General features: G+C 34.8%; 1 protein-coding gene across 3 annotated transcripts in view; it reads left to right on the top strand.

The window, feature by feature from the left end:
• HDX (highly divergent homeobox) overlaps positions 1-12,043 on the top strand; it is a 185,792-nt gene that overhangs the window by 57,342 nt on the left and 116,407 nt on the right. The gene's annotated exons all lie outside the window — the stretch shown is intronic.

Raw genomic sequence — 12,043 nt, 5'->3', positions numbered from 1 at the left:
CCTCCCCCAGCCTCACTGCTGACTTGCGGTTGGATGGCAGACTGCTGTGCTAGCAATGAGGGAGGCTCCGTGGGCGTGGGACCCTCCCGTCCAGGTGTGGAATATAATCTCCTGGTGTACCTGTTTGCTTAAAGCACAGTATTGGGGTGGGAGTTACCCGATTTTCCAGGTGTTGTGTGTCTCAGTTCCCCTGGCTAGGAAAAGGGATTCCCTTTCCCTGTGCGCTTCCCAGGTGAGGCGATGCCTCCCCCTGCTTCAGCTCTTGCTGGTTGGGCTGCAGTAGCTGCCCAGCACCGATTGTCCGGCACTCCCTTGTGAGATGAACCCAGTACCTCAGTTGAAAATGCAGAAATCGAATATAACTGCTTACATAGAATTTACATTACATTATGTATTTTAAGTAATTTAGGGATGATTTAAATTTTGCAAGGGAGATTGTGTAGGTCATATATAAATACTATGCCATTTTACATAAGAGACTTGAGCATTCTAGGAACTATTACATTACAACAAAATAGTTTTGTTATATTTTTCCAAAAAATCCTTTTTTTAAATTTTAGGGATAAATTTTAAGAAAATTGTAGTCGAAATAATTAATTTAATAAATGTATAAACATAATGTCATAAATTACATTTTGCATAGCTTGTTCCTGGATGGAACATATACAAAATGTCAATTTATATGCTCCCCTTTTCTATTGAAGTTTTGCAGGCAAAAAAAAAAAAAAAAAAAAAAAAAAAAAAAAAATGCAGAAATCATCCGTCTTCTGTGTCGCTCGCGCTGGGTGTTGGAGACTGGAGCTGTTCTTATTCGGCCATCTTGCTCCCTCTGCTAGAACTTTCTTGAGGGTTTTTGCATCTGTATTAATCAGGGTAACTGGCTTGAAATTTTTTTTTTTTTTTTTTTTTTTTTTTTTGCATCCTTGTCTAGTGTTGGTATCAGGGTAATGGTGGCCTTATATAATTAGAGAAAATTCCCACCTCTTCAGTTTTATTGGAATAGCTTCAGGAGAAATTGTTTTACTTCTTCCTTGTAAGTTTCATAGAATTTGGCAGTGAAGTCATTAAGTCTTGAACTTTTCTTTTCTGGTAGAATTTTTTTTATTATTACTGATTCAATCTAAGCAATTGTTATTGGTCTCTTCAGGTTTTCTATTTCTTTTTTAATTCAATCTTAATAGGTTGTTTGTGTCCAGAAATGTATCCATTTCCTCTAGGTTTTCTAGTGTGCTAGTGTGTAGTTGTTCTTTATAGTCTCTGATGATCTTTTGTATTTCTGTAATATCAGTTGCAGTGTTTATTTTTCATTTCTGATTTTATTTATTTATGTCTTCTTTTTTTCTCTTGGTTAGTCTAGCTTGCAGTTTATCAAATTTGTTGATCTTTTAAGAATGCAACTTTTCATTTTGTTGATAGTTTATATATTTTTAGTGTCTATTTTGTTTAGTTCTGCTCTGATCTTTATTATTCCTTTATTTCTATTAATTTTGTGTTTGGTTTGTTTGAGTTTTGCTCATTTTTGAAATGAATTCATTTAGTACAATTCTGTTGAAATTTTTCATCTAGGCATTTATTGCTTTTAACTTTTACATTAGCATTGCTTTGGCTGTACCTGTATTTGGTATATTTTGTTTCAGTTTTCATTTGTTTTAATACATTTTTAAATTTTCTCTTTAATTTCTTCCTTCTTTTTCAGAAGCATCTTGTTTAGTATCCATGTATTTGTAAGTTTTCCAGAGTTCCTCCTGTTACTGATATCTAGTTTAATTCCACTGTGGTCTAAGAAGATACTCTATATAGTTGTAATTTTTAAAAAATGTTGAGATTTGTTTTGTGTCCTAACACGTGGTCTGTACTGGAGAATGTTCCATATGCTGTTGCAAAGAATGTGTATTCTATAGTCATTTGATGAAGTATTATGCAAATACCTTTTAAGTCCAATTGATGTAATTTATGGTTTAAATACAATATTTCTTTGTTAATTTTCTGTCTAGATCATCTGTCTAATGCTGAAGGTGGGGAGTTGAAATTCCTAACTATACTTGTGCTGGAGTCTCTTCTTTTTGCTCAGTCTAATAATATTTGCATTGTATGTCTTGGTGCACTGGTGTTGGGACCATATATGCTTAGAATTTTTATATCCTTTTGCTGCATTGATCCCTTTATCGTTATATAACGACTTTCCTTTTCTCTTTTTATTGTTTTTTTACTTAAAGTCTGTTTTATCTAAGTATTGCTTCTCCTGCTCATGTTTTGTTTTCATTTTCATGGAATATTTTTTTCCATCCCTTTACTGTCAGTCTATATGTGCCTTTATAGGTGAGATTGCTTTCTTGTAGGCAGTATATAGTGGAGTGATTTTTTTGTTGTTGTTGTCCATTTAGCCAGTCTATATATTTTAAGTGGAAAGTTTAATTCATTTATATTCAAAATCATAATTGATATGTGAATATTTATTCCTGTCATTTTACTAGTTGATTTCTGGTGGTTTTAAATAATAACCTTTGTTCCTTCCTTTTACTTTTATTGTTTACAAATGTAATCTGACAGCTTTCTTTAATGGCAACATTGGGGTCTTTTCCCTTTCTCATGAGTGTGTTTGCTCTTCTAGTGGGATTTATCCTTCATGTGTTTTCATATTGCTGGTATTGTCTTTCACTTCAACATGTCAGACTTCCTTAAACAATTTCAGGGTGAGTCTAGTGGTGGTGCATTGTAGCTTTTGTTTGTCTGCGAAAGACTTTATTTCTTATTCATTTGTGAAGAGTAAATTTACTGAGTATAGTATCCTTCACTTGCAGGGTTGTTTCTCTTTCAGCTCTTTGAAGATATCATTCCACTATCTCCTGGCCTGTAAAGTTTCTACTGAGAAATGTGGTGCTAGTCTGATGTGGGTTTTATAAAGGTGACTAGATACTTTTCTCTTGCTGTTTACAGAATCTCTCTTTGCCTTTGACTTTTGACAGTTTTACTGTATTATGTCATAGAGAAGACGTTTTAGCATTGTATCTCTGGGGGATATCTGAGTTTCCTGCATTTGGATGCATAAATCTCTTTGTAGACTTCGGAAGTTTTCAGCCACTATTTCACTAAATAGATTTTTTATTGCTTTGACTTTTTTCTTTTTTTTTTTTGCTTTCTTGGACATGATAAAATTGAATATTTGGGCACTTTATGGTATTCCGTGTGTTGTGTAGGCTTTATTCATTCTTTTTTATTATCCTTTTTTTTTTTTTTTTTGGTCTGACTGGGTTATTTCAAAAAACCTACATTCCCATTCTGAAATTCATTCTTCTGCTTGGTGTGGTCTGTTGTTGAAGTTTTGAATATATTTTTTATTTGATTCCATGAACTTTTTAGCTCCAGAATTCCTTTTTTAAATGATATCTATCTTTTTAGTAAATTTCTCTTTCACATCCTGAATTGTTTTTCTGATTTCTTTGTATTTTTCTGAATGATCTTGTATCTCCCTGAGCTTCTCTATAATCAATATTTTAAATTATTTTTTCTGGTTTTCATTAATTTCTTCTTGAATATAATCTGTTGCTGAATAAATATTGTGTTCCTTCTTTTACACTGTTGGTGGGATTGTAAATTAGTTCAACCATTATGGAAAACAGTATGGCAATTCCTCAAGGATCTAGAACTAGATGTACCATATGACCCAGCCATCCCATTACTGAGTATATACCCAAAGGATTATAAATCATGCTGCTATAAAGACACATGCACACGTATGTTTATTGCAGCACTATTCACAATAGCAAAGACTTGGAATCAACCCAAATGTCCATCAGTGACAGACTGGATTAAGAAAATGTGGCACATATACACCATGGAATACTATGCAGCCATAAAAAAGGATGAGTTTGTGTCCTTTGTAGGGACATGGATGCAGCTGGAAACCATCATTCTTAGCAAACTATCACAAGAACACAAAACCAAACACCGCATGTTCTCACTCATAGGTGGGAACTGAATGATGAGATCACTTGGACTCGGGAAGGGGGACATCACACACCGGGGCCTATCATGGGGAGGGGGGAGGGGGGTGGGATTGCATTGGGAGTTATACCTGATGTAAATGACGAGTTGATGGGTGCTGACGAGTTGATGGTTGCAGCACAGCAACATGGCACAAGTATACATATGTAACAAACCTGCACGTTATGCACATGTACCCTAGAACTCAAAGTATAATAATAATTTTAAAAAACAGAAAAAAAAATATTGTGTTCCTTTAGAGGTATCATATTTCCTGGTCTTTTTGTGTTATGTATTTTCATTGACATCTGAGCATCTGGTATAACAGTTGCCTCTTCCAATATTTTTAATTTGCTTTTGTAGGGGAGCACTTTTTCCTGAAGATGTATCTGTGGGGTTTGTTGGGTAGGGCACTTTGGCTTTCATTCTGGGTGTGTCCATTAGCATAGTCCTTGCATGATTTCCTCACCTGTAAACAGCATCAGCAGTGTCTGTCATTTTCTTAATGCTTAGGTTGTGATTTTTAGTGGAGGCTATGTTGAAGTTTTGTTGGGAACAGAGACATTCAGATGGGCCAGTCCTGGGGCCTCAGTGGCTGTGGCAAGCTGAGTCTGCTTGTCCTTGGGCCCTAGGGTAGTATACTCTGGCACTGGTATTAGCAGGTACAGGTGTGGTGATTCTTGGGCCTCCAGGCAACTTCCTCAGGTGCTGGCCACGTCCTGGATGGGTGGGTGAGTCCTTGGGCCCCTGAGGAGTCAATGTGACCTGAGTGATGAAGCAGCCATGGCAGGACAACCCTCTGTCTCCCACACAGTTCATCCTGCTGTTGGCAGTGGCTGTGATGGGCTGGGTGGACCTGTCCTCAGGCACCCAAGAGTCGTGCCAAATGTGGTGGATGGGGCGGGGTAATCTACAGGCACTAACAGTGTGCTCAGGCATTGGGATGGATGAAGCTGAGCCAGGAAGGCCTGTCCTCTAGCCCTCAATGGTGTGTGCAGGCACTGGCTGCAGTAGGCTGGAGCATGGTGATTGCCAGGCTTTTACAGAATACTTGGTGGGAATAGCAGTGGCTGTGCTGCAGCTCTGCTGGTGGGGAGGGTGAGATTGTTTTCATTGGCAGCATCCTGAACAGGTGGCTGGGTAATAGGCATCTCAGTTGCAGGTGGGAGTTGTAAGTATGGTAGCCTTTTTTCAAGGTGCTATTAAATGTGAGGCAGCTCTGATATTAGAGGCAGAAGGATTACAGCCAATGGCTTGTGCTTCAGCCCTGGTGGTACCAATCAGCATCACAGTCCAGATTCATGTGAGTGATGGCAATTAGGCTTCAGGGATTTGGAGATGCAGGAGGTGTTGGAGAGGCAGGGCAGGAAGCAATCTGATAGGGACTGGCCTCTCAAAGTGGCATCTTGCTGTAACTGTTTAGGACTTGGTGTGTGAGGGGGACCTGGTGTGAGCTTCCTCTCTGGAGCAATGCTGTCAACTCATCTTCAAGCAGCTTCCTTTGTTAGTTTCAGGGCCTAAGTGAGTTGAGGCACTTTCCATTGGCTAAGATTGTAGGAATCCATGGTAGAAATGTGTACTACTGGCTGTCACTAGCTTATTCTTTCCTTGTATTGGGGAACCTCTCAAGGCTCTTAGCTCCCACTGGCCCAGTAGGCTTCTTTGCTCCCCTCTCCTTCCTTACCTTAGGTGTTTTGTCACTTCTTTGTTGAATTCCAGCCTTCTCTATTAGATGATCTATTCAAAATGTGATTATCTACTTGCTGTTTTGTTTCTTCTTTGTGGAGGAGGTGAATACCAGATGCCTCTAGCAGGCCATCTTGAAGCCCCTGCTCTATGTGGCTACTTTTAAATATCTAGATTTTCTTAAACTCTCATTCCGGCATCTTCCAAAACCCTTAGCTGCTCTATTATATTCCTCAATTAGTAATCTCTTTCCCCAAGCGTCCATGGGTCTTCAGTCTCTCTGAGGTTTTCATGAGCCTTGTTCACTGCTTCTCACCAATTCCACTAGCCTAAGATCTGAGATGTGCCACTATTGGTTGTCTGAACTCCAAATTAGGAGATAAAGAGACAAATTCCTCAGGCAGACCCCAGACAGATTAAAATGTTGCAAATTCAGTCCACTTCACACTCTCTTACTCACAGAAGAGACTGGGGATCAGGCCACCACACTTCCCCAAAAATGTGCCCTGCCATATCAGGAAGGAGTACAACAAGCCAAATAAAAAAACCTGTGAAATCTCCTACTATTTTGAATGTGACATTTTCTTGATTGTATACTCAATTGGTTGTGAATATGGTTTCAAGAGCTACTATAAAGTTATTTCAACTAGTCACTAGTTGTTTATTTAATGTTTACTGGGGGGACAAGGATCTAGAGCTACCTAGGCCTTCATCTTGCTTACTTCTTTCTGCTGTTTTTTTTTTTTTTTTTAATTTCAGAATAAATGTATCAATCCATATAGTGTTAATGCTACAAAGAGACATTGTGTTTGATTTATTTAAAAAATCTATATTTTGGTTCAACATGTAGTTATACACAAAGAAAAGATATAGAGTTGTGATTCATGGTAACCATCCTATTCCAGCCCAGCAAATATGGGTAGCCTGGCAAAAGCAATAAATCTTTTGTTGTTGTTTGATGAACTGATCTCTGAATGTGCATGTAATGAACTGCTTCATTTCAACTATATAAATGTATTTAGAATTTAAAGCTAATGCTTACAATTTATTTTCTGAAATTAGTAAAGAGCTTTTATATTTCCCAAATTTCTATTTTTTATATGAGTAGAATTAATGTAATATTTTACAATATGCTAGAGCACATAATTTTAGGGGTTCTAGATTTGTGATTGTTTATTCCTTAGTGCCTTTGGATAAGAAGATAAACATTCCACATATTAACTTACATTATTTTATTTTTAAACTTCCATTATTTTTAACAGACAATATCTCAAGAATCAGTAGGATTAATTTGTTTTGTAATGTTCCATCTGAGTACCTTTTATAATTTCACTGAAACATCTTAGAATTCTAGCGTCCCTGATTTTAATTTCTTGTGGTTTGTAAAATTTTACTACTATGTATAAAAACAAATTTCAAATAGCATTTTGGCTTTCAATTAGGTGAACTTTCCAGGCTAATAGTTTTCTAAGCACCAGATTTCTATCACATAATAGAAAAATTCATATGTGTAAAAATATGTTACTTGTTCATCCAAAAGTTGTAGCATTGAAACTTTAATTTGTAAAGGCATTCTAATTTCTGAAAACTTTTCTGAAGAATTTGTAGAGAGAAAAGAGGAAAATATTTTTATATACAAGAAGACATCTTTTTTCTTTGCTCCAGAACACATTGTTCTCAACCGTAAATAATTTACCCCCCTCCTCCACAGCTCCTTACCCCATGCATTAGTCTCATATATATTGCCACTCTTGGCTTTTTGTTAAATTTCGGCAAATTACAGCTAGTGAATAATAAACACCCAAGTGAATTCAATTAGTCAGTCAGTAAATATTTATTGAGTGCTATCGTATGCCCAGCAATGTTCTCTGTGCTGTACACCTCATAATTGGAAAAAAAAATTAGGAAACTCTGCCTATTAAAGCAGAGTGATTGATAGGTTTCTATGCTCAGCTAATACTAAAACAACTGATGGAAAGCTAAAACACTGATTTATGAGTCTCTTACTGCTGAATTCTTCTGAGAGGCCTGATTATTGCTTGATTGCTTCATTTAATCATATTCCATTTAACAAAATGCTAAGTAATCAAAATACTCAATTTTCCTGGCTCACATAAAATGCAGTATATATCAGACAGTAGCTTTACTAACTTCATAAGTTGGTCTCAGATTTTTAAAATAAGAAGTACAGCATATATGTTGAACTGTCTTTACAACATATTTTTGAAATCAAATGAATGTTTTTAACATATAATCTCTGTGTGACTATATAAAATAATTAGAATAAATTTTTAAAACTTGGTAATTTGCTCTTGGCAATCTAATTATCTTGCGGAAACATTAAAACAGATTCATATATGGGGTCTAAATTGTGTAAAATAAAACAGCAAAAATTCCTTTGAAAATACCTAAATCATCTATGAAACTTAACTATCTGCATGCCTTCTTATGAATGTACAACCATGTACAGTAATGAAGACATATCATATATAATTGATACCTTGATATGTAGAGTCTATTTAAAGTAAAAGTATGATTTTACATGAGACTGGCAAATGTGTTATAGTTGAATTCATGAACCTTAAGTATACATATGATGTGACTCCAGTATACATCTAAATAAGTGCATTATTTTCGTTGTGTATCCACTCTTAGCCATGAGATGCAGATTTCCAACAGTAAGTACACTTTCTTTCATTTACTTTTAAAGTTGCAGTTCTCCATTAGCTCCAGAAGACCAGGCACTCTGGGAAGCAGTTGGCCATAATAGGACAATTTTTATTATCTCCAGACTATTTCATTCTCTTCCATCTTATACACAAGGCCTTTCTTTAGTAGTATGCTTTATATTTCTCTTCTTAATTCCTACCTCTCTACCTTGGTTCCAAGCCTGAATTACTTCACTTCCAAGCTATCATAATAGTTTCTGTGCTTCTTTAATTTACTGTACGCACATAGATACCTAAGATTTGTATTGCATAAAAATACAGTCTGATCATATCATACATCTGTTTGAATGCCTTCAATGGCTACCTATTTTCTACAGAATTTGATATAAATGCACTTTGCCATTCATGATCTCCACACAGTGACCTTAACTCCCCTTTCTAGTTCTGGTTGAACTGACCATTCCCCAAATACATCCTATCTTTTTATTCCACTGTGCTCATGCCATTCTATTTTTTCCCCTAAAATGCTGATTTTTTTTTAATTTCTATTAGAATTCTACCCATCTTTTAAGGTTAAGCTAAGATATCAATTCACAAGTAGATGTAATTTTGTCATATTTTGAGCTCCTGTTGCACTTCATTTATTGTACCTCCCTTGTGACATTTGTTTTCTTTGTAGTACAGACATTCATGTACCTGTCTTATCTCTTACTCTCAAGCAATAATTCTTGCCGCCCAGGAAATTATCTTTTACTGATCTTTTATTTCCTGTAGCACTCTAAAACAGCACCACATATAGAAGAAATACCTGATTGGAAAGTTATATATACTTATTTCACTAATGTTCAATTTTGTCAAAAGTTTTTGAAGTTCTTTCACAATTGCTTTAGGAGCTGGTGGAACTTTTTTACATGCTTCAGTAGTGACAAATAATTATCACTTGAGGGAACATTTGATTTTAAAAAATAGAATTTATTCTAAGCCACGTTTAGTGACTAATATGAATGTTCAATTGGGGCTGTTGTATTTTCAGTTAAAATAAAAGGAGTGTAATGAGACAAAATCTCTGGATGAGGCATGAACTGACAATTCCAAAATGAAAGTTTCCAAAATGCTTTGAATAATGCTAACATCATTGTAATGAGTTTATAACACTCCAGATTTTCTACTTGGAAATGTACAGCACTCTTTTGGATGTGTATGTTCTAATATATTTGTTAAATCAGTCTCATCTCCTTGAAGATTTATTTCATATTTTCCAAACCAGTCTGTATAAAGTGAGTTTGGAATTGAAATATCATTTAAATGAGATGTATATTACCCTTCTAATTTGAGTATTGCATTTCATAGCTTTTGGTGAGTGAGAAATAGATCATCAATATTTCACTAAATAAAGCTTCCCAAATTTGGAGAAAGATATTTATTCAAAAAAGCCTACAAATTCAGTTACTTTGACCAGCTCTTCCCAAGTTCTACCAGAAATGTAATGAACTGAACAATGGATTTGAAGTAAACATTAGAGATTAGTTAAATATAACATTTGAGTATCATGTAACTGCTGGCACGGAATTATAAAACAAAAAAAGTGAAACTTCTTCCAAAATCACATGGAATTTATAATATTTGCATACTATGTGCTCATAGGAGTTTTGTATTTTCTTCCTTACACACAATTGACTTAAACAGAAAACCACATTTTACATTTCTCAAATGTATAGTCAGTGTTTATATAAATTCTATTACAATGTTTATTGTATCCTCTTTATTATTTCACATGTAATTTTTTAGGTTTAAAGTTTTGTTTTGTTTGTAATTCATTTGGTTTATCATATATTTTCTAGAAATTCTGTATGGTCAATTTTGAATTATTTTACAATGGAAAATAATATGTGAACAGATAATCCAAAACACTTGGTATCTATATTTTTTCTAGATTATATGGTATTATTTAAGCAGATTTATTTCCCTTACTGAGGCTAACAATGAATTTTCAAACCCTAGTACACATTGGTGGGATAAAAAGAAAAAATATATTTTGAATAATTTTTAAGAATAAATTTTTTATCACCTTCAGTTCATCATTAAAAATTAATTATTCACACCTTCTCATTAACCCCTAGCATTCCAGTTAATTGCCATTTTACTGTAATAGTATTTTATCTTGAGTAAAATATTTTTATTTTTCCTTAAAAGTATTATTTGGAGCTTATATCATGTTTAACTTATTCCTTGCATTTTGGTATACTTGTAACTCAAAGTAAAATGGCAGGTCTGGTGGCCAGGAGCAGTAACAGCTTACCTGAAGTTTGAATAACTGAGAATATTAATTTACTATTTACATTGATATCACTCTTTGTCAATAGGCATAATACTATTTAGGTCATTACTGCTTATAATTTATGAAAAACATTAAATATTTTATCAAATGCCTTGTTCTCACTTCCATGACCTACTGAGGCTGAATTGCTTTGTCAGTCTCTCAGGAGGCATCTGTTTCGAAGGGAAGGAAAGAGCAAGTGAGAGGTACACCCCAATTCTTGTGTGTCCTGTGATAAAGCATAGTTAAGTCCAGGCTAACCTGAACCACAGCTAACAGACTACCTTTGTCTTTGTAAATGCTCCCTAAAATCCCACTAGAGTAGCATCTGTCTACCTGTGTAGCAATGCTGACGTAATAAGGTGTTACTGGCCATTTGTCTTAGTGGTTTCTACTTAAAAAGGGACTACCATACTGTTGAATAGGATTTGTAGGAACATTATTTCAATTTTGGGTGTGAGTACTCAAGTACTTAGGTAGACAAGAATGTATTGAACTTGAATGTATCCATAACTACCACAATACCCTGCCCCATTAGTAAAGGTCAACATATTTCACCATTTCTGGGAAATTATCAGAAAGTATTTGCTCGAGTATAAAATACTTGCATAATATGCAAGAAATACCTCCTCAAGATTGCAACATTGCTAAACTTCACTACCAAAACTAGACACTGGAACATAATTCAAAAAGAACAAATTTTATCAAACACATTTTTATCTAGAAAGATTTGTTGTATAGATAGTAATGACGAAAGGTTTGCTTTTTCTCCCTTTTACAGTAGTACATTATTTATGCAAAGAGAATATTTCATTAAACAAATGGGCTTATTAAAATATACAATTCACCATTTTGCAAAAAAGAGTGTAGAGCACAGTGAATAGACTTCTATTGAGGCCACTATTGGAGAAACATTGTTTCAGTCATTTATACTGTAGGTCTAAGATTTGTATTAAGAAAACACATGTAGCAATAAATCCATTAGTCAGTGCTGAGTTTACAAAGTAAATACAGGTAATGTGTTTAAGTAGTTTATAGTGCACGTCATTCATTATGAAGTCATCTCTTGCTTTGTGGTAAAGCCCTATTTAAGATGTGACTACAGTAGTCCTCCCTTATCTATGGTTTTGTTTTTCATGGTTTCAGTAACTTGCAAAAGTACAATAAGATATTTCGAGAAAGGACACATTCACGTAACTTTTATTACAGTATTTTGTCAATACTTTTATTATTATTGTTCATTTCTTATATAATTTATAATTCAACTTTTTCATAAGCATGTATACATAAGAATAAATATAGTATATATAGAGTTCGATACTCTCTGCAGTTTCAGACATCCACTGGGTGTCTCGGAGTATACCATCTGTGGATACAGGGGGACTAC

This window comes from Mandrillus leucophaeus, unplaced genomic scaffold (assembly GCF_000951045.1).
Source record: "Mandrillus leucophaeus isolate KB7577 unplaced genomic scaffold, Mleu.le_1.0 Scaffold1213, whole genome shotgun sequence".
NCBI classification, from domain to species: domain Eukaryota; kingdom Metazoa; phylum Chordata; class Mammalia; order Primates; family Cercopithecidae; genus Mandrillus; species Mandrillus leucophaeus.
The sequence above is the reverse complement of the archived record's forward strand: the minus strand, read 5'-3'. Positions and strand labels throughout refer to the sequence as shown.